The sequence below is a fragment of the Narcine bancroftii genome, chromosome 11, assembly GCF_036971445.1.
Source record: "Narcine bancroftii isolate sNarBan1 chromosome 11, sNarBan1.hap1, whole genome shotgun sequence".
Classification (NCBI taxonomy): Eukaryota; Metazoa; Chordata; class Chondrichthyes; order Torpediniformes; family Narcinidae; genus Narcine; species Narcine bancroftii.
Window position 1 is genome coordinate 56321428 of NC_091479.1, and position 22757 is coordinate 56344184.

Below are 22757 nucleotides of genomic sequence, written 5' to 3' on the forward strand. Positions count from 1 at the left end.
TCCCCCGCTCCCCTCCCCAACCTAACCCTAACCCCTAACAAACTCTATCCTTAACGTTAACACTACCGATACCTTTAAACACTACACCACGTCCCCAACCCTAACTCTTATTTCCACTCTGTCCCCTAACCCTATCCCTACGCTGTCCCCTAAACCCAACCCTAATCCTACCCACCTTCCCCAAACCCCAACTCACACCCCACCTCTACCTCCTACTCCTACCCCCTTCCCCTAAACCTAAAACAAGCCCACTTCCCCAAACTCTAAACCTAACCCTAAACCTCGACCTAACCCGAGCCCACATCTCCTAACCCTAAACCTAACTGTACCTCTACCCGTCCATGACCCATATCTTAATTCTACCCACCTTCCCCAACCCTAACCTAAACCCTACCCCTATCCTCTACACCTACCCCCTTCCCCTAATCCTACCCCATACCTGCAACCCCTTCCACTACCCCATTACCTACCCCTACCCTCTCACTACCTCCTTTCTCCTACCCCCTTCCCCTATCCCTCCTTCCCCTAAGTTAGGGGTAGGAAGGGGAGGGGAAGGAGGGGAAGGGGAGGAGGGGAAGGGTAGGAGGTGAAGGGGAGGGGCAAAGGAGAGGGAAAGGGGAGGTGAAGGGAGGAGGGCTGAGTTTAGGGCATAGGTGTGAGGGTAGGTGAAAGGGAAGGTGAGTGGGAGGGGGTTGGAATGGAGGAGAGGTAGGGGAGAAATGGGTGGGGGAAATGGGTGAAGGTATATGGAAAAAGTGGGGAATGGAGTTGGCAGGGCCAGAGGGAGAAGGGGAGGGGTTCAGGCCATCATGATGTTGTCCGTCCTCTGTTCAGCTGGGATGCAATGTTCTTCTGGACTCGTGTCTTGTCTCTGAGATCGCTCCTTCTCCTGGGAAGAGAAATACGAGTGATAGAGATGCCGTCTCCGAGGCCTGATCACGATGACTTTGGAGGGCCCCAACTCTTCCCCCATCAACCCCCTCCCTACCTCTGCATACTAGGGCCTTTCCCTTCCTCTGCTTTACCTGAGGAAGTGTGTTATGGAGAAAACCACAATCTATATCTGCAGATCTCAGAGTACCGTGTCTCCATCAGGCAACACCCTGGTTCACCACGACATGGCAGCAAGATGCTGGACAAATCATGGATGGATCAGTCGAGTCCCTTCAGCTGACCCATCTGAACCTACCCCATAACAATATTACTCTTCCCTCCCTCCACCAGTACCTTCTGTTTTTCTTTTATTCCTGTCCCGAAATTAAAATCTTTTTCATGACTTTTTTGGACCAGCCTCCACTACTACCCCTGGCAATGCATTCCAGCCACCCACTACATTCTGTGTCAACAAAATATCCCCCTCACATCTTGTCTAAAGTTCCCTCATCTCACCTTATTTAGACGTCCACTGGTATTCTCGCCCCAGGAATGCACACAATATTCCAAGTGTGGTTTGACTAGAATTTTATACATCTGCAACGTTACCTCTCAGTTCTTGAACTCAATCCCTGACTCCTGAAGGCTAGCACACAATACAGCATCTTAAACTCCCTCTCAATTTGCACAGCAACCTTGAGCGATTTATGGAGCAGGATCTAAATATTTCTCTGTCCTGCACACTGTTCTTAATCCTGCCATTAACCAAGTGCTCTGCGCTCATGATCTTGTAATCCGCATTCAATAAAGATATTGGTCTATATGAAGCTACTTTTAATGGGTCTCCAACCTTCTTTGGAAAAACTGTTATTCATGCCCTTGAAAATGACTCTGGAAATAAACCTGGACCAGTTGCTTGTTTAAGTACATCTGTATTTACAGGATTGAACTCCATCTGTCACTTCTCTGCAAACTGGATGACCTCTGACAACCTTCTGCACTGTCTACAACATCTCTACCTCTGTGTCATCCCCTGACGTACCCACCCTTCCACTCCCATCATCATTCATAAAAATCACAAAGAGCAGGGGTCCCAGAGCAAATCCCTTTGGAGAGCCACTAGTCATTGTTCCATCTACTACTACCCTCTGTTTACTGCAGACAAGCGAATTCTGAATCCACACAGCCAAGGCTCCATGGATCCCATGCCTCCCGACGTTCTGAATGAGGCTACCGTGACGACCTTGTCAAGCACCTTACTAAAATCCACGTGCAGCACATACAGACCTTGACCTTCATCTATTTCCTTTGACACCTCCTCGAAATAGTCAATTTGACTCGTGATGCAGGACCTGCTCCTCACAAAACTATCCATGAGTTTCCCCAGCATGTTTGTGCATTGCCCTCGGCCCCAGCATCTGCAGACTTCCTGGCCAGTCCCTCCCTTACCCCTTCCCAGAGCTTCCGCATCCATTACAACATTAAGCATTGCTGCCCAGTACTGCCCAGTACAGACCTTTGTAAACGTTCTCCACAACCAACTAACCCTTACCCGTACCACACCCATAACTATGGGTGGATTAAATATCCAATTAACTTCTTTCTGAAGTAATGTATCAGGAATTTGATGTTGATTCCAATTTTGAATAACTTTTCATAATTCTCGTTCAGCTCCTTTAAAGTTCGATCCATTATCAGAACATAATTCTTTTACTTGACCACGTCTAGGAATAAAACGCCAAAGAACATTAATAAAAGAGTCTGTATCAAGCAATGACGCTACTTCAATATGAATTGCTCTCATAGTCAAACAAGTGAAAATAACTCCATATCGTTTTTCAACACTTCGTCCTCACTTTACTTGCAAAGGACCAAAATAATCAACTTCCACAGATGTAAATGGGAATTCATCAGGTGAAACTCTGTCCTGTGGTAAATCTGCCATTTGTTGTTGTCCAGGTTTTCATTCTCTCTGTTAGTCACAAAGAGATGAAACCTCATGATTTCATTATTAATATATTTAAGCACTGATGTTCTATCAGTCCAAAACACAGGATCTGCTAACTCCATCTGTAATTCTCTTCTTAACATAGCGTCCATTTTGCTCGCCATAATAGCAGCAGTCAATTCCATTCAAGGTCTGGTGACTGACTTTAATGGAGCCACTCTGTCTTTTCCCATTACAAATCCACCATCTACTCACACTTGGTTATTTCACAGGACTCAGCAACTGACAGGATCAAAACCACCTTCACTTACATCAGAAAAATGGTGTAACTGAGCAAATGTGGCCACTCCAAAGTCTGTTGACTTCAAAACTTCCAAGTATTTGAAGACGCTCAATCTAATTTTTCCAATCTTGTGCAATGGATTCTGGATTAGTTTCATCCCATCCAAATTTTCTTCTGCACAAAACTGGTATTTGGCCGGGCTGATAATTAGGCTGAATTCAGCCAGTCGGGAGAAGAGGGTGTGCAGGTGAGACTTGTGTTGTGCCCAGTCTCTGCTGGCGACAAGAATGTCATCCAGATAAATGAACACAAAATTCAAATCCCTGCGCACCGTATCCATGAGGTGCATTATGTCTGGGCGGTGTTCTTGAGCCTGAAAGGCATGCATAAAAATTCGAACAAACCGAAGGGTGTGATGATGGCCGTTTTGGGGATGTCCTCGGGGTGCAATGGGATTTGATGATACACACACACCAGATTGACCTTGGAGAATACTCTCATATCATGCAGATTGGCCATAAAGTCCTGAATGTGAGGGATGGGGTAACGGTCAGATACTGTCATATTATTAAGCCGTCGATAATCTCCGCAGGGGTGCCAGCCATCGGAGGCTTTTAGGACCAGGTGGAGCGGTGAGCCCCAGGGCTGTCAGAGCGACGAATGATCCCCAGTTCCTGCAGATGCGAGAACTCCTCTTTCGTTATCTGGAGCTTATCTGGCGGGTTTAACAGTAATGTACGATAAATTGTATCAGACACTATGACCCCAGGTTCACAGTTGGGAGAATATTTAACGGAGATGTACAATCGACGACCTTGGCAGATACTGAGACACTGTGTTCACAGTACTGAGAAGGTTTAACAGAGAAGTATGGTAGAATAAAGCAGAATCTGTGACTCCAGGTTTACAGTAGTAAGAAGGTTTTAAAATGATGTATAATAAACTGAGGCAGATACTGTGAAATCTGGTTCACTGTGGGTGGAGGTTAATGGTGATGTACAGGAGACTACGTAGATACATTGATACTGGGCTCAGAGTGGGGAAAAAAAGCTTTATTGGTGTTGTATGGGAAACTGAGGCAGTTACTGTGACACCGGGTTCATAGTGGGGAAAATGTTGAACAGAGTTGTACGATAACCTTTGGCAAATAAAGTGACACCAGCTTCATATTGGGGAGAATTTTTAATGATGATGTACACTAAACTGTGGCAGATACAGTACCACCAGGCTCACATTGAGGAGAAGGTTTACTGGTGATGTGCGGTAGAGTGGCAGGCTCTGTAACACCGAGTTCACAGTAGTGAGAAGGTATAATAGTGATGTACGATAAACTGTGGCAGATACAGTAAAACCGGTCTCCCAATGGGGAGAAGGTTTAATGATGATGTGTGGTAAACTTAGGCTGATACTTTAACATGAAGTTAACAGGGGGAGAAGGTTTAATGTTGATGAACGGTAGATTGAGGCAGAAACTGAGAGACAGCATTCACAGTAATGTGAAGGTTTAACAGTGATTTACTATAAACTGTGTCAGATACTGTGACAAGATGGTGCAGAGGGTAGACGTGTGGTTCCACCCTTCCCCAGTTAGACTATTAAATGCTTGATTTTAAAAGTTGTAAAAGTGATTAAAAATACTGTTTATAGACTTTGGAATTGTGGAGGATCAAAATAGCTACAAATGTGAAAAAATCGAAAACTCAGTTCCAGAAGAAATTACCTTACAAAAGTGTTGAAGAATTATGGCCGAGTTCAACTTGAAGCAATGGAGTCGTTGACTGGCGTCTCCAAGCCTCAGAGGATTCCTGCCCGGCGAAGTATTTCGTCGGCACCACTTGCGCTATCGCAAGATGGCACCAGCTCAGCGATGAGTTCAGCGGTTTTGACTCGTGCACTCATGAACACAGGCGTGAGGGCGGGCCAGCTGAGCGAGGACAGGCACATAAGCGTGCAGCATTGCCTGGTGGTCAGGAGAGGTACAGTGTAGCATCAGAAGACGCACTGCGTAGTCGGTGGCCCTACTGGGCATGCACAGTGTGTTGAGGGTCCACAAACCTTTGGAGAAGGTGTGGGCTGTGGGGGAGCCTGATCGACGGTGAACTGACGAGGTCGGCACACTGTTGTCGGGTGTCCAGACCCACAGCAGCACCGGAAGAGGACCTATTGCTATGGAGGAGGAAGATGCTCAATTTCATTAGAATTTCAACAACTGGGGACTGCGGCAAAAGAAGGTCAGCCTCAAATGGAGGTGATGGATCCTGGACTGGATTCTGTGTTTCCAATTCGAGAAGGGATTGCTCAGCTCATGGAAGATATGGCAAATATATCAATGCAGATGACTCATCAGATGACTCAAGGATTTTCAGAAATGAAAACTAAAATGAACACTGTGTGTGAAGAAATAACTTTTATGAAGCAAGATATTAATGTAGTTAAGATGATGTTACGAGATGGACACGATCAGTGGATACTGTGCAAGATCATTTTAAAAAGATTGAGGAGGCTTTCTTGAATGCAAGAGTCAAATGGAGCATAATAGAGAAAAAATGGAAATAGTGGAAGATCCTTTTGTAGATTGGGGGATTCAGAAGAAGGAATTATTGAAGAAGTTTGGCTCATTAGAAAACCAATGTCGTAGAAATAATGTTAAGATAGTAGGTCTTCCAGAAGATATGCAAGGTTCGGATCCGATGTAGGTTTTGAAGAAATGGATCCCAGAAGTGTAGGGCAGGTAATTTATTCCAGATGGACTGGAATTAGATCGAGCAAACAGAGCGTTAAGGAAGAAACCGTTTCCAGGCGAATTACCACGAGCAGTTTTGATTCACTCTTTTAAATATCAAGACAGAGAGATGATCCTCCGATTGGTGGTGCAGAAAACACGGCAAAATCAGGATCCACTGATGGTTCAAAATAATAGGGTTTTTTTTAATGCAGATCTGAGTCAAGAAATTATCAGAAGAGACCGAGAATTTAATTCAGCCTAAGAAGTATTGTGGCGAAAGGGATATAAATTTGCTTTTCGTTATGCGGCAGTATTGAAAGATTTTTATGGGAATTTTCAATCTCAGTTTTTTGAGAATGACCACGATGCTTTAATATTTGCTAATTAATTGCCAGATGTATGAGGAAGTGGGCGATCGTCACCATTGTCACCAAAGGGAAAGGTCAATGGGAATGGAAATGGGAAGATTGGAAAATATGGAAAGAATGGGAAAAAAGTTGAATTGACACAAAGTCTTCTCGATATTGAAGATCCGGAACAATCAGTGGGACTGGAATCACTGGGTTGAATGTTTTTGTTTCAGTACTTTGTGAAAGTCTGACTGGGGGTGGGTGACACTGAGTCCTTTAGTCACATGCCACTTGTGGACTTTACCACACCCAGATTTTTAGGGGGCTACTACTCTTGAGTAACTTGTTTTGGGATTGATGTTTCTCTTTTTTTTGGAATTTTTAAAATAGGTGGGGATTAGAATACTGTGAGACTTAGAAGGGGTGCATTATTTTATAGTAGGATTCACATTTGTGAGGTTTAACAGTGATATACTATGAACTGTGTCAGATACTGTGACACCAGGTTCACAGGGGGAGAAAGTTTAACAGTGATTTACAGTATGTTGAGGTAGATAATTTGACACCAGGAGTAAAGTGGGGACCAGGTTTAATGGTGATGTACTGTAGACTGAAGCAGATACTGTGACACCAGGCTCATTGTATTGTTCATTTATCTTAATTACAACATCTTATTTATATGCTCCATTTTTTTGTGGCAACTTCCAAACATTAGATAAACTTCTATTCTAATCAGATTTTGTTCATTTAAATAGGACACCACTAAAAGCCCAAATCGTTTGATCTCTTAAGTATTGCTGCTCAAATTAATTTCTTTACCTGGGTTTGGGTTCAACGGCACTTCAGTTTGCTTCATTAATTTTTCAGCCCCTCGTTTTGTGCTTTCTGCTTTGCTCAGCCGATTCGCCAAATGGGCATCCAACTCTGTCTTCTCAGCTTGACCCAACATCTCCTCTGTAAACTTAAGCAAACCAAGAAGACTAACGTTAAAATTTTCACCTTGGCATTTTCAAAAACAAAAAGTTTCACATCATCATCCCACTTGCTAAACTTGCAAGCAACTGCACCTCATCCTACAGCTGGAAAATTGCAAGAGAACTGCTTGGTTAAAGCAAAGATTCCACCCAGTCACCCCATTAAAGGCCTCCAAGTTAACAACAGATAGCAACCTGAAAGTTAAATAGAAAGATCTGTATCAGGAAGATTAACGGGCTTTAAAAAAAAATAATTTCCACTATTGAAAGAAAACTCCTCAGGGAACACCAGGCTCTTGTTGAACAATTCCTGTTGTATTCCTCAAAATAGTTTGAATCTTGATTTCAAGCAGAGTCATTTGGTGAGATTGTTGGTCCAGAACAAAACCTGCCCACACACTCCCTTAAATACCTGCAAAGTCGTGGCTCAGCTCTGCTCCATGCTTAAGCTATCAAGCTTTTCTGAAGAGAAAACGGACTTCAGATGCTGGTACGTTGAGTCACAAAAACACTAATGCTTGCCTGAACAACACACCTCTATCTGAAAACCAACAAGAACCTTCCCGAGTGGTAAATATCAACAAGACATAATATCATGTAACTGTTGTGTTTGTGTCGTTGGAGAATTGCCTTTCCATTCAATCAGAATTCGAGTTTTGGGTGCTGTATTTGAGAAAAGATGTGCTGGTGTTGGAGAAGGTCAGAGATCATTTACTGGAATGATATCAGGAATGAAAGGGTTAGTGTATGAGGAACAATTGTCGACTCTTTGACTGTACTAGTTGGAGTACAGAAGGATAAGGGGGACCTCAGAGGCATTTCAAATGCTAGATGGACTGGGCAGAGTACATATGGCAAAGATTATTTCCGATGGTAGGGGATTCTAGGACACGAGAGCATAATTTCAGGATAAAAGGGTGTCAATTTAAAACAAATGTGGAACAAATTGATTGTGTCAGTGGGTCGTGAAACCCACGTGACGTCATTGGGTGTATTTAAGGCAGAGATTGACAAGGAATCAAGGGTTATTGGGAGAAAGTTGAGGAGTGGGGGTGAGTGGAAGAATGGTGGAACAGACTCGACGGGCCTACTTCTGCTCCTATATCTTGTGATCTATATCCTGCTGGAGACCTAGTCAACCCTCCTCTTGCATCCCATTCTTAGAAAACATGCTGCATCGTGGTTTTATGTGACGTGAACCCATTTCCAATTGAATCCCATGTTACAAGTAACCCAATGCAAATTCTGCATTGAGGGGACTGCAGCTTCCTCATTTTAAAAATTGTTATGGAGCAGCTCAAATGAGATTTCTTGCTTCTTTTTTTGAAAGGGTTAAAATAGAATCAAATAAAATAGGAGAGGGAAAAGCAAAAGAATTTATGTACAAGTGGGAATCAAAATTAATGGTTGGTGATAAAGATACACAATTGTTGAAACATTTGATTAATATATGGAATAAAATAAATGATGAAATTGGTGTAAGTGGATGTACATCACCCAGAATGGCTTTGATTCAAAATCCTCGTATCTTTTTTAAAGGATCATCAATTTCTGGATAGCTGGTTTCATAAGGGGATTATAAATGTTGAAGATTGTTATGAAAGGGGTCAATTAATGTCATTTGAGCAATTGAGAAATAAATATCGTATACCTCATCACAATCTTTTTGCTATTTCCAACTTAGAGCATATTTGAAGGATAAGTTAGGACCAACTATGTTGTACTGAAATAGAAATTCCTTATAAGAGGAATTGTTAAAAACAATTATTTGATGATGTCCTCTTTATTACAAGTAGGAACTTTAAAATGAGGAGTTCATAAGTTGAGACAAAGGTGGGAAATGGATCTGAATATTGTAATTGATTGGCAAATATGGGCAGATCCATATAAGGATCTCAATGTAATATACAAATTAGTTCAGTATAATTGTTTTGACATCAGTCATGTAGCAGATGTCAGAAAGGATTTTATCTGAAAGCTGCCCCTGGAGTCAGGTGACTCAGGCTGTTGGATTTGAAAAGCTCTACAGGAAGATGATTTGGCAATAGAGATCATGTGATCCAGGGGAGATGTATTAATTCACTTCAACTCAGCAGTCTGGAACTATTGACCAGAGTTCCACATTGCAGCAGTGAGGAAAGAATTCACAACTAGTTTTTCTTCTACAGTTACTTCTTACACCAGTGAAATTGAATAGAATAAAATCAGAATTATCAGATCAATGTTTTAGGTGTGTTGAAGATGTTGCAACTTATCTTTGTCCTAATGCAAGATCTTTTTGAGGAGAATGACAATATTAATGGAACAAGTTATAGGATATGTTTTTCCGCAGAATCTGACCTTAATTTTATTAGGAAATATTGAAGGAACAAGGCCCAAATTAAATCTATTAATATATCAATTGAAATTTGTTAAATTAACGTTAGCGGTGATGAGGACATGTATTGCACTTACTTGGAAATAAGATATACATATATTTTTAGGGATGCCAAGATGACATGCAAATATTTTCCTTTGGAAAAAGATTACAAATAGCTTGAGAAATATATATTCTATGCATTTGCAAATTTGGCACCTGAATATTCAAATATAAGGCTTCAATTTGTAATAATGCCATTTCCATCCATCTAGACATGTGAGATTCTCCTCTTAGTTAATTTATAACTAAGAAGTCTCCTGTTGGTGACTTCAAGAGAGGAACCCACGCAGGCTGCGGGCTTCTGGACATAGCAGTCAAGGAACTCACACCAGGCTGTGGAATGCTAGAGACTGGGTCTAAACTGGCTAAAAGGGTGTCAGGTATCAGTCCTGGGATACGAGTGAGTGCTAAATGGTTCCTAATTATGTCAGAGGTTCAAAACTGGAGCTCACATTGCCAATGACTTGGATGGTCTGTGAGCATTGAAAGAGAATCCACAGACCCTCAGTGACTTGTCCCAGGGTTCAGGGTGGCAGGGGATGGTGGGTGCAAGAGGTATTTCAGTCAACTTCTGCCAGAGGTGAATCTGTTTGTCTTACAGCAGGAAAAAAGCAATTTTGTGTGATATGACACTTTTTAATTACATGACAGTAAATTGTCTCCTGAAATAGAGAGAGAGGTTCAAGTTTCAAACTATTACAAATTCTACTCACCAGATTATACCTCTTCCCACTTTTTATTTTTGCAAGGACACCGTTGATTTTATCACAACTCCTCTGCTGCGTCTGTCCTGTGACAGATTATATATTTTATATTGTATATAGAGATGTTTTTGAAAGAGATGGATTGGAGGAGTCGTTTAGGTCACAAACAAACACATACACTTCACAATACAGCTCTTATTTAAAATGCAAGAGCTTGGCTGAGAGTGAGTCATTCAGGCACCAAGAGCCTTTTCAAAGACAAAACAAGGAGACTGTTTTACTAAAGAATTTCAAAAGCAGGTGTAAATTGATTATTGCTTTTAAAGGAACAGATGAATGGACTCAGAAGTTTGGGTCTGGTGCAGTAATCTGGCTGGTTCCAGTTTGCTGTTCTAAGAAGTTCATGTGGTTTTGCAAGCAGAGAGGAGAGACCAAATAGGCTTTTTCTAAGAGAGAGAGAGAGAGAGAGAGAGAGAGAGAGAGAGAGAGAGAGAGAGAGAGAGAGATGGCAAGCTGGCATCTTGTTTTGAAGACGGGGTGTTAGTTCTCAGTTCAGCATGTTGAAAAACTTTGTTGTCCATATGAAGAAATAGCTGGATAGAAATGATGTTTCACTTGAAAAAAGGGAAACAAAAGGAACTCTATGGTGACCTGCAGAAGAGGTTATCATTTGGAAAACCCTGATGGGTCAAGTTTCTTTGGCAAGACACCAAAGTGGCTGATCAGAGGGAATCAGTTTATGTGTGTCCAATGAGCAAGCAATCCCTCTCTGAAACCAATAAGAGCCTTACTGGAGGGTACACATTTACTTTTAAGCACCAGAGCTTGGTGCAAATTCATAAATGTTGAATTCTGTGTACAGTATAAGAATTGATAGACACCGGTGAACTTGGAGTTGTGTCAAATAACTTTATGCACATTAAATACACCTGCATTTAAAATTAGATGGTGGTAATGGAAGACTGTTAATAGTGATAAGTTAAAGTTTGATCCTGATTTTTTTTTTGTTTAAAGAAAATTAAAAACGATGTTTGTTTAAGAATCAATGGCGTGATTGTTCAAAATCAGCCTGTAACCGAAAGTATTCTTGGACTGAAAAGACATCTGGGCCAAATGACTATTTAAAGACAATCTGTACATGATTGTACATCCTAAGGTACAATATAACCAGTTAGAGCACAGAACAGGCCAGTTCGGCCCAACTAGTGCCATAACAAATTCCCACCCTCCTACTCCCACTGACCAATACCCAGTCCATACCCCTCCAGTCCTCTCCTCTCCATGTAACTATCCAGTCTATACTTAAATGTAACCAATGATCCCGCCTCAACTACGTCTGCCGGAAGCTCATTCCACATCCCTACCACCCTTTGCGTAAAGAAATTTCCCCTCATGTTCCCTTTATAATTTTACCCCTTCAATCTTAAACCATGCCCTCCAGTTTGAATCTCCCCCACTCTTAATTGAAAAAGCCTATCCACATCTACTCTGTCTGTCCCTTTTAAAATCTTAAAACACCTCTATCAAGTCCCCTCTCAATCTTCTACGCTCCAGAGAAAAAAGCCCCAGTCTGCACAACCTTTCCCTGTAACTCAAACCTTGAAATCCTGTCAACATTCTTGTGAACCTTCTCTGCACTCTCTCTATTTTGTTTATATCTTTCCTATAATTTGGTGACCAAAACTGTACACAGAACTCCAAATTTGGCCTCACCAATGCCTTGTACAATTTCATCATAACCTCCCTGCTCTTGAATTCAATACTCCGATTTATGAAGGCCAACATTCCAAATGCCTTTTACACCACACCATCTACCTGAGTATCAGCCTTGAGGGAACTATTTACCATCACTCCTACATCCCTTTGTTGTTCTGCACATCTCAATCTTTTCTTTGGCTTGGCTTCGCGGACGAAGATTTATGGAGGGGGTAAAAAGTCCACGTCAGCTGCAGGCTCGTTTGTGGCTGACAAGTCCGATGCGGGACAGGCAGACACGATTGCAGCGGTTGCAAGGGAAAATTGGTTGGTTGGGGTTGGGTGTTGGGTTTTTCCTCCTTTGCCTTTTGTCAGTGAGGTGGGCTCTGCGGTCTTCTTGAAAGGAGGTTGCTGCCCGCCAAACTGTGAGGCGCCAAGATGCACGGTTTGAGGCGTTATCAGCCCACTGGCGGTGGTCAATGTGGCAGGCACCAAGAGATTTCTTTAGGCAGTCCTTGTACCTTTTCTTTGGTGCACCTCTGTCACGGTGGCCAGTGGAGAGCTCGCCATATAATACGATCTTGGGAAGGCGATGGTCCTCCATTCTGGAGACGTGACCCATCCAGCGCAGCTGGATCTTCAGCAGCGTGGACTCGATGCTGTCGACCTCTGCCATCTCGAGTACCTCGACGTTAGGGGTGTGAGCGCTCCAATGGATGTTGAGGATGGAGCGGAGACAACGCTGGTGGAAGCGTTCTAGGAGCCGTAGGTGGTGCCGGTAGAGTTTGGATGCCTTGGTAACCCTTCAACTAAAGGAAGGAGAGACTGCACACGAGTATTTCACTCGAGCATGGGACTTATGGGAAACAGGGACTGGAGAAAGACCCGACCACAGCCCCTTAGGAAGGGCTCACTTTCGTAATGGGATAATAAACGGACTACCTGCTACGGTTCAAGCAAAATTAAGGGACATTGTGGGATTAGAGACAATGTCAGAGGATTTGTGGAAAAGACACCTGACACATGCAATCAAACGACATCGTCAATCAGAGCATGCTAAGTCAGAAAGTGCGTCCCAGAAGGAGGTGGACAAGACAACCGATAAATTGGTGAGAGCCATAGAACATATAGGGGTTAAATTAGCGGCCCAACAGATAGTCCCACAGGTCATGGGGCCAGTGATAAATCCGGGACCCCAAGTAAGAAATGGTTGGGTAAGACAGCTAGGTACAATGTATAGAGGGGAACATGCAGTATGCTGGTACTGCCAAAATCCTGGACACTACCAGCGGAACTGTCCGGAGGCTGGGAGAGCAAGGGGAAAAAGATTACCCTCTATTAGAGGCTATCGGGGAAGAGGAGGAAACTTAAGAGGACAAGCAAGGGGTAGGGGTGGACACATTGATGAGCCCCAGAGAATCGGGGGGTGGCAGAGTGATCAACAAGTCCAGGCACCTCAGTGTAATGACTATATTGAGGAAGGTGCTGAATTTGATTATTGAAGGTGCCCTGGAGAATCAAAAATCACGCCTCCCTGGGAGCCACCAAAAGTTTGGGGGACGGTAAATGGAGAAAAAATTGAATTTATGGTTGACACAGGGGCAGCAGTTACGACAGTGATTAAAAAACCCCCAGGGAGCACATTTTCGGGCAAAACATTATCTACAATAGGATTCTCCGGGATAAGGGAAACACAGCCCTATACAGATAACATCGACATGACATTTGGACGACAAAGGGTTAAAACGCCTGTCCTGGTTGTGCCAAGTTGCCCATTAATTTATTAGCAAGGGACATTCTTACCAAACTAGGAATAACCATACAATGTTCTGAGAAGGGCCTTCGGTTAACATACCCAGGGGATACAATAAGAAGGGGAGGACAGTTTATAGTAATGACCCCATCTAATGCTTCAGAAGACTCTGTGGAGGTTAGTATTTTCTGGAGTCGGCTACTGTATGATGAACCAGGCCCAGGGCTGATTAAACAGTTTTTTGAGTGGAGGGCCAGTATTCCTCGGTATGGGGATTAGCATTATCCACTATATCCTATGCATGTTACATTAAACTACACCATCCACCCGGACCAGGAATATGAGGAGAGGTGGGACTCTCTAAAAGAAGGGAAGACAGAAACGATACATTGTCCATTTATCTTTGTAGGCAAGGAGGGAATAGCTGCTATGGTTGTCATGACAGAAGAACAAATGGAGTGGTTCTGCTTAGGAGTAGAAAGTGTGCCTCATGTGACCTTGGGTATTGCCAAAGATCATCACGCTCGACAGCTGGGTCCGATGGTAAAGGAAGCGATAGGGTGTGAATACAGGCAGACAGAAATCCCGGGATATTCCACCTCGGAGGGAGGAAAATTTGTCAGACTGAATATTGAAGCATGGGACCAGGTAGTGAATGAGAAAGTAGAAAGAGACCGAGCCATAGAGGGAGAAAATATTGATCACAGAGACTCAGACAAATATCTTTCTAATCTGAGTCCACATATATGGACAACGGGGCCCTATGATGTGGGAGTAATAAAAGGAGAGGTATTTCTAGAATTGGCCAACCCCGGGCAGAAACCAATATGGAGAAAACAATACCGCTTGTCGCCCAGTCAGGAGGAGGGTATTAAAGGAACGATAGAAGGGTTAATGGAGTCAGGGGTTTTAAGGGCGGCACCTGACAGTATGTGGAACACGCCCATCATGCCTGTTCCCAAACCGGGTAGAAAAGACTGGAGGATGGTACACGACCTCCGGGATATTAACTTGGCTACCAAGACCATCGGGAGACCATTCCCAGACCCATATGTAGCACTTAGGGCTCTGAGTCCGGAGCACGAATACTATACTGTCATTGATCTGGCAAACGCATTCTTCTGCTTGAAATTAGCTGAGGAATGCCAAGACTGGTTCACTTTCACTTACCAAGCACATCGGTACACATACACTAGATTACCTCAGGGTTATAAGGACAGTCCAGGACTGTTCAATCAGGCCCTTAGCGAAATCCTAATGAAATTAAAGCTCCCGGAAGATGTTACACTGATTCAGTATGTAGACGACCTAATATTAGCAGGGAAAACGCCACATGAGTGCCTGACAGGGACAGCAGTTTTACTCAAGGGGTTAGGCGAGGCTGGATTTAAAGTAAAAAGGTCGAAATGTCAGGTCGGAAGGAGGGTGGTAACTTTCCTAGGAAGACTCGTGGGTAAAAACGGTACGGCCATGTCTGAGGCACATAGAGAAATGATACTAGGGTATCGAAAACCTACTACAGTACAAGACATGCGAGGGAGGCACAGGGAGAGAACATGGTGTCGGAGACCTCTTCTATCTAATGATTGGAGTGTCTATTAATGGAAAAGATCCTTGGGGAGTGGTGAGGTTCGACTTACAAACATACACAAAGGACATAATTAAACCCACTTCGAAAGAGGGGGAAGTGAGAAAATTCGACGGTACGAAGATGTCCAGGGGAGAGAAGATAGCAATTGAGACAGGTATTGATGAGTCAAACTCCTGGATAGATCAGATGGGTAAATATGCGGACCAAGCAGGGTATGGGAACTGCTGGGTCTGTGCCCGAGGAAGGCCATTATTACGGATGAGCAGATCAATTTTTGAGGAGACAGATGCTATGGACTGCGCCTTGAACCTAATGTCAGAATCCAACCCACTGAATAGGTGTCTGATATGGGAACAGACGTTTCCCATAGCTCCGGCTAATGTAGCTCCCCCTGTCTTTAGATCCACAGGCATAACTAATGTTACTTGTTTTGCCAACAACAACACAGCAGCGCACGTTTTCCATGTGGGTTGGCTGCCCAGCGACTCGTGCAGGACTCATGTTGATCTCTCACATAGCAGTAGTGCAACCCGCTTGACCCAGGCTAGGGCGGATATTTGGTGGTTTTGTGGAGGAAGAGTGCTGTACAACTGGCTCCCCGCTAAATGGGATGGTCGGTGTGCTCTAGTAACCCTTAATGCGCCAGTGCTGATTGTCAAAAGGCAGGAGGGAGACGAGGATTCCCTAGAATTGCGCCACACAGAGAGTTGGCAGTGGAGAAAAAGGAGGAGTGTTGGACTCTTTGGGCCGGGAGGAAGGAACCCTGATGGGGTATGGATTGATGCCATTGGCTAAGCCCGGAATATTCCGGACGAATTTAAATTAGCCGATGAGATTGCAGCTGGGTTTGAAAGCTTTCCTGTTTTTAGTGCAATTTTTCCCATCACTGTAAATAAAAATGTTAATAGGATCAACCTTATTCACTATAATGTCCAGCGCCTTGCAAATTTGACCAGGGACGTTGTTGAGGCAATACATCAACAACTGTCAGAAACTTCCCTTATGACACTTCAGAATAGGATAGCGATTGATATGGTCCTGGCAGAGAAAGGTGGAGTGTGTGCTATGTTTGGAGATCTATGCTGCACTTCTATCTCTAATAACACAGGGCCAGATGGATCACTCACTAAGGGGTTAACGAAACTTAGGGCATTGGCGAAAGAATTAAAAGCCCAGTCTGAAGTCTCCAATCCTGTTTTATCCTGGTTACAGGGAGTGTTTGGGAGATGGAGCACATTGTTAGGACAACTTTTGCTGGGTTTGTTCATTTCTGTATCAATTTTTATCACTTGTGGCTGTTGTTGTATTCCATGCATTCGAACGCTGGTCACGAGGACCATAGAGAGAGCCTTTGCTGACCGTGATGAACTGCCTCCGAAATATCAAGCTGTGCAGGCTGTGGAGCAAGACTATCTCACATTACAGGAGGCGGAGAAAGTTGCTGAGATCGATCTGGAGTCTGATGGGGAATGTGATGGGAAGGAGGGATTGTGAATTAGATTGTTACACATATAATTTTAACCTTGCTTGTAACCTAAATATTATAACCTTGATTGTAGAACAAATATTATAACATTGATTGTAACACAAACATTATTAATCAGATTGTAGACCATATGTTAACTTGGGAATTTACTAATGTACGGGGGGTTAGCTAGTTTTTTGCTTGGGGGCAAATGGGATGAAACTTGTAAACGGGAAGTGGGATCGGGGTGACGGATGGGGGGTGTACGCAAAGGAGGGTTGGGGGAGCCCTCGCCCACCAGCCGAACTACCCTGTGAACAGAACCCATATAGAGCTTGGCAATAATAGGCGAACTAATGTAACGCGGTGGTAGCATAGTCAGGGCGAGATTGTCCTCTAAAGAGGACAAAGGAGGGATTGTAAGGTAAAACATCATGAGATGGGAATGTGTAAGGAGTTACCCTGTGCAGGGCTGTAACAAGAAGGGGAAGTGTCCTTGTACTCCTGTTAGGTAAAACATCATGAGATGGGAATGTGTAAGGAGTTACCCTGTGCAGGGCTGTAACAAGATGTGAATGCATCCTTGTACTTACAAGATAAGAGAGACATTGATGGATTGAGAGGCAGGAAGCTAGCAGGGAAAGGATAGCAACAGTTTTAGTCATTGGACAAGTAATGATATGATGATGTTCTAAGCACGTATCCAAGGGTATAAAAAATCACCATTTTGCTGATAACGGCAGAATGCATTCTCCGACTAACATTGTTAGTCGCAAGTGTTACAATCCGGTAATAAAGAACAAAGAACCCTGATTTCGACTCAGTCTGGTGTTTGTCTCACTCATTCATGAACAAAGCAGACCTAACAGAAGTCAGCCTGAAGAAGAAGAAAACTGAGGCACATCTCAATAGTCCACCATTTAATGCATATGACCTATTTAGATTTGCGCATTTTCTATCCACTAAAAATTGTTGAAGAGCAAGAATAGACAATACAATCACATAAAATTCCCATCCATACAGCACACGTATTAATACACAAAACAATCACATCTCCTTATTGGTCAGGAAGGGCCTACATTTCCCAAGGAGGCTGAGGAGGTCAAGGCCAACGGTTCTCATCCTGAGATTTTACAGGAGCGCAGTTGAGTCTACTGTCTGGCTGCACCATTGGATGGTCTAGTTGCTGTAAAGCATCAGACAGGAATGATGCAGAGTAGTGAGGATCACTGGGATCTCCCTTTTTCTGTAGATGACATTTACTGGGAGTGTTGTTCAAATCAGGCTCAAGCAATAGTACAAAGACCATTTTCACCACGTCCATCATCAAAATCAGGACTTACAGGCTGGGGAATAGCTTCTTCCCACAGGCTGTGAGATGGATGAAAAGTATCCTCTAAGTGCAATAATCCTCCAAATATTTATATATGTAGCGGCTACTTCGACAGAGCTATTACAGCAACACACACACACACACACACATACCAGGTTAGTCAACACAAGACTGCTTTATTCAGTCTTTACAGGCTTCTTCTATTTACAGCATGTCCTGTGCTCCATGGGTCAAGGTGGGACATCATTATGTGTTTGCTGCAGATCCACGGGCCCTGTGAGCGTCCCGCACCTTCCGGCAGGAGAAATCACAGACCAACGTGCTGTTCCTTGGCACGCAGCACCACGTGCATGTGGTCAATTAAATGGATGAGTTCCCAGCTGTCTGCCTTACGATTTCATGTGCCTGCCAAAGAAACTTGCCCACTCGGCCCGCTACACAGCTGCTACACCCCCCAGAACCGTCGCCAGAAAGTAAAACACCAGCTGCATGCACCTTAGGTGGACACGCTAATCGTCTGGGCTGGAGGCACTGAATGGGTGAAGCGGGATCCACATGGGCAGGCTTGTGTCTGTCCAAACTAAACAGCTGCGAATGTCCCCCAATGTCCAAAGTATACTCAAACCCATCCTTCTTCACCACGCAGAAAAGGTCCTCATACGGTCGTTGTAACAGCATTCCTGGGTCCTGTCTGCGCACAAAAACAAAATCAGCGTCCAGGAGTGGTGGGGCACATTCTGTTAAGGGGATCCAAGCCAGTGGGTAGGAAAAGCTTTGCTGATCGTGATACCATGTCGAAGCTGCTGAAGGATGTTCAGATCAGAATTGGTTGTGAAATCAATGTCCCATGAAACTGTAAGGACCAGACCATAAAGCATCTCTGCGGAAAATGCAGACATATCTTACTTTGGAGCTGTGTGCACTCCCAAAAGAATGCATGGCAACTCATCAACCTAACTGGGACCAGTGAGTCGGGCCTTAAAAGTGGACTTCAGTTGCCAGTGGGAATGAGGGTGAATTGTGTTCTGCGGACTGAATTAATGTGGGAAAACCAAATCCAGTTGACGATGAATGCTCTGGCCCTTGTCTCAGCGTCACTGGATGGCAACGGGACGGCCTCTGGTCAGCACGTGAAATGTTCTACAACTGTTAGAATGTATCTCATGTTTTGAGATTCTGGCAATGGTCCAAGCAGGTCCACATGCACGTGTTCCAACTGCCTGCATACTGTCGGGAAATGTTGAAGAGGTACCTTAGTGTGGCACTGAATCTTGGCAGTCTGGCAGGAGGTACATATGCAAACCCATTGCTCGACACCTTTTATCAGTCCATGCTATACATATTTATTTGACATGAGCTTGACAGATGTTCTGATGGATGGATGAGATAAGCTGTGTCTCTGGTCAATAAGGTGTTTCTTCCAAGATGCAGGAAACATTGGTCCAATATCTTATCCTGAGATATGATCTGCTGGCATTCAGAAATCATATCATAGACTAGAGTATAGCTGGAAGAGATGCAGCAACTGTTTAACGCATTGGTGAGGCCAGGTTTGGAGAATTGTTTTCAGTTCTGGTCTCCAAATATAGGAATAAAATAGGTAACGTGGAGAGGGTGCAGAAAAGATTTACAAAAATGTTACGTGTCTTACAACATCTAGAGTACAGAGAAAGATTAAGGAGACAGCGACTTTATTCATTCAAACGTAGACGGATGAAGGGGGTTATGATAGAGGTATTCAAATTATGAAAGGAATAGATAGACTGGACGTGAGTAGACTCTTTCCCCTGAGGGCAGGGGAGGTTGGAACAAGAGGGCATGAGTTCAAGGTAAGGGTGCAAAACTTTAGGAGGAATGTTAGAGGATGCTTCTTCACTCAGAGAGTGGTGGCAGAATGGAATGATCTTCCAGAAGAGATAATTGCGGCAGGGTCCTTTCTGTCATTTAAGAGAAGGTTGGATGTGTACATTGATATGAGGGTGTTGGAGGGATATGGCCAGAGTGTTGGAGGGGAAAACTAGTGGAGTTGTTCATGTGAACTGGCACAGACTTGAAGGGCCAATATGACCTGTTTCTGTGCTGTAAACTGTCATATGGTTATATGTGCTGGGCTCCACGGGACAAGGTGGGACATCATTAAGAGTTTGCTGCCAGCGGGTTTGAATTAAGCCCCGTGATTATCCCATGCATTCCGGCAGGAGACTCCAAAAATCGAAAAGATGTATTAACTATTTCCATGAACCCTCCACTTTTACATCTATTTTTCTAAATCCACCCCATAATCTAGACATCTTTACTTAACACAAACCACATTTCTTCTCCCATTCAAAGCACTCAGTAATACACCAAGGCAGTAAAATAAAAGCTCAATGCTGGAAATACTCAGCAGGTTATCTACTTGAAAAATAATCGGAGTTAAAACCTTCAGGTCGATAACCTTTCACTGGGATTCAGAAAGATGATCAAATAAACCTGATTCTCTTTGCTGAGAAAAAGAAGAGAGGGAAATAACGAATTGATTACATGGGATGAAAAGCCCGAGCAGCAGAAATGGCAGTGATGCTGGATGAGTGGAGTCCACTCATTGATCAACATATCTGTCTGGATGGAGGGGTAAAGGATAAACAAGACAAACACGATGCTGTCACTGTGAGGTACAATACGACAGCTGCAGAGAATCTGAAATGAAGGAATGGTGAAAATACTTGTTTTTGGATCAATGTGACAAAATTTGACCTGACAAAAGAAAACAAAATTGTTTTGCTCTGCCAGAACTCTCTAGATCAAGGGGCACAATAAAATAGTCCAGAAGCCAACATTATGAAATTGAACAGCCAAGTTACGCAAATCGGCAGCAAGAGATAAAACACTGTTACATAATTCCATGAAAGTGGTGTCACAGGACGACAGGGTTCTAAAGACAGCTTTTGTCATCTTGGCCTTCATTAATTAACATATTGAAAATAAGAGTTGGGAAGTTATGATGAGGTTGGATAAGATGATGGTGAGGCCCACTTAGGAGTATTGTGTGCAGTTCTGGTCACCTAGCTACAGGAAGGGTATTAGTAAGATTGAAAGAGTGCAGAGAAGATTTACTAGGAAGCTGCCAGATCTTCAGGAGTTGAGCTACAGGGAAAGGTTGAACAGGTTGGGACTTTATTCCTTGGAGTGTTGAAAAATGAGTAAGAGATTGCTTAAAGTGGAATATGAATGGGAAAAAAGGCTGAGAAAGACTGCAGTGGACCCAATTGTGAAGGAAATATTTTGCTTGAGAAAAATTGTCATTGGTCTATTTCCTCTTGAGTTATGAAACCACGCACAGAACAAGTCAATGAGGTACAATTAAAACAAAGGTTTTCAAACTTTTTCTTTCCAATCGCATTCCACCTTAAGTAATCCCTTACTAACAGAGCACTTCTGGCACAGGGATTAAGTGGAATATGATCTGGGGGGTGGGGGTGGGGGTGTGGAGGAGGAGTTTGAAAATCACTGCTCCAGATGAAAAGGTTTCTCCATCTCCTTTTTAAGCAGACATCCTTTTATTCTGAGGTTGTGCCCACTGGTCCTAAACTCTCGCACGACTGGCAAAATCCTCTCTCTATTCAGCCCTTTCACTAGTCATCAGATTTCAATGAGGTCCTGCCTCATCCTTCTAAACTCGGGCGAGTATAGGCACAGAACCATCAAATGCTCCTCAAACTTTATTCCTCTCATCCCCAGGATCATTCTTATAAACCACCTTTGGACCATCACATCCTCTCTTAGAAATGGGGCCTAAAATTGCTCACAACACTTACGAGATCAGGACAACCAGAAGGTGGTCACGGGAGGGAAGACAGCTGCAGGAGTGCCTAGAGTCCGTGGATTGGATGGTGTTCAAGGAGTCAGCTGAAGGGAGGAGTGGGGGGGGGGGTCGTGGCAAGATGGCGTTGATAAAAGATGTGAGAAGACACCTCTCCATGACTGAACTGTTCAATACTTGAACTATAGTGACTTTATCAATGTTTTGAACAGTAATTTACTACAGTAGGATTCTGGAAATGAAGAAAAGAAAAAAGCAGTGTTGGGCACGACCAGTTGGCCCAATAATCACAGAGACAAAGACTGAGGGGAACGATAGGCTTTATTACACACAAGACTGCAGGCCCGGGTCCAAGTGAGGGAAGTGAAGGGAAGGAAGAGGTGGCTTGACCTTTATGGCCTGGGTCACAGGGGAGGAGTCTAGGAGAGGATGACATCAGGAGGGGGGGGCAGCCCATGCCTGTTGTGGTCAGTACATACAATACCATATCATAACAAGCAACTTAGAAAAAAACTAGGTTGTCAACCTGTGAAAAGTACAGAAGAAGCAAGGCCGACCTTCCAGAAGGAACCTCGAGACCAGTTAGAAATGAATCTGAAGCCTCAACGTGCAAGTCAGGACGAGCTGGAAGAAACATCTACATCCTCTGCACATCTGGAGATGAAAGATAGCACCGAGATCTTTGGCCGATTCAGGAGGAGCAAAAGTGTGGAATTCGACATGAGCCAGGCTTGACTAAGGAGAGTTGGGCGTGAGTGCCAAAATGCAAGCATGAGTTACCAGGAAGGGGACTGTCTGTATGCAGTGGCGCATCTGAAGATGTTCTCACTTGAAAGAATTTC

The 22757-nt window shown here is 43.7% G+C and overlaps 1 long non-coding RNA gene across 1 annotated transcript in view; it reads right to left on the reverse strand.

Annotated features, from left to right (window-relative positions):
• Positions 1 to 455: 455 nt before the first annotated feature.
• The window catches only part of LOC138745463 (uncharacterized), a 61445-nt gene continuing 39143 nt past the window's right edge, over positions 456 to 22757 (reverse strand). Inside the window, exon 4 of the long non-coding RNA XR_011346281.1 lies at positions 456 to 889. This is a non-coding gene — a long non-coding RNA (uncharacterized lncRNA). The remainder of the gene's footprint in view (positions 890 to 22757) is intronic.